Below are 510 nucleotides of genomic sequence, written 5' to 3'. Positions count from 1 at the left end.
AGAGGCGGCACGCGTCTCCGGTGCGTGGCCCCCCTTATGGACGGCGCCGCCGCCGGCACCTGGAGGGGGGAAACTGACGCGTCGGGTCTATACGGAGTGGATGTAGCTGTGGGTTTGGCCCGGATGTTGCTTCCCGGTGTCCCTCTGGGTCGAATTGACACAACCAGGTGGAGAGGTCCACTGGTCAAAGCCCGTCTGTGGGAAGTCAAAGTGCTAGATCTCGTGGTCAACCGCTCTAGGGTTAGGCGAGACGGGGGCCCTAGGGGGGTAGCAATGCCACCGGAGCGTCGTACCGGGCCCTCATACATGCGGGGTGGTGTTGTGGAATTTCCGAAGAGGCGGCACGCGTCTCCGGTGGGTGGCCCTCCTCACGGACGACTGTAGGATCTTGAAGTATGTCTAGAGGGGGGGTGATTAGACTACTTGACCAATTAAAAACTTAACCTTTTCCCAATTTTAGACTTTGGCAGATTTTAGCTATCTTAGCACAAGTCAAGCAATCTTCACACA

This window comes from Triticum aestivum, chromosome 2B (genome assembly GCF_018294505.1).
Source record: "Triticum aestivum cultivar Chinese Spring chromosome 2B, IWGSC CS RefSeq v2.1, whole genome shotgun sequence".
In the NCBI taxonomy this organism is placed as follows: domain Eukaryota; kingdom Viridiplantae; phylum Streptophyta; class Magnoliopsida; order Poales; family Poaceae; genus Triticum; species Triticum aestivum.
The sequence above is the reverse complement of the archived record's forward strand: the minus strand, read 5'-3'. Positions refer to the sequence as shown.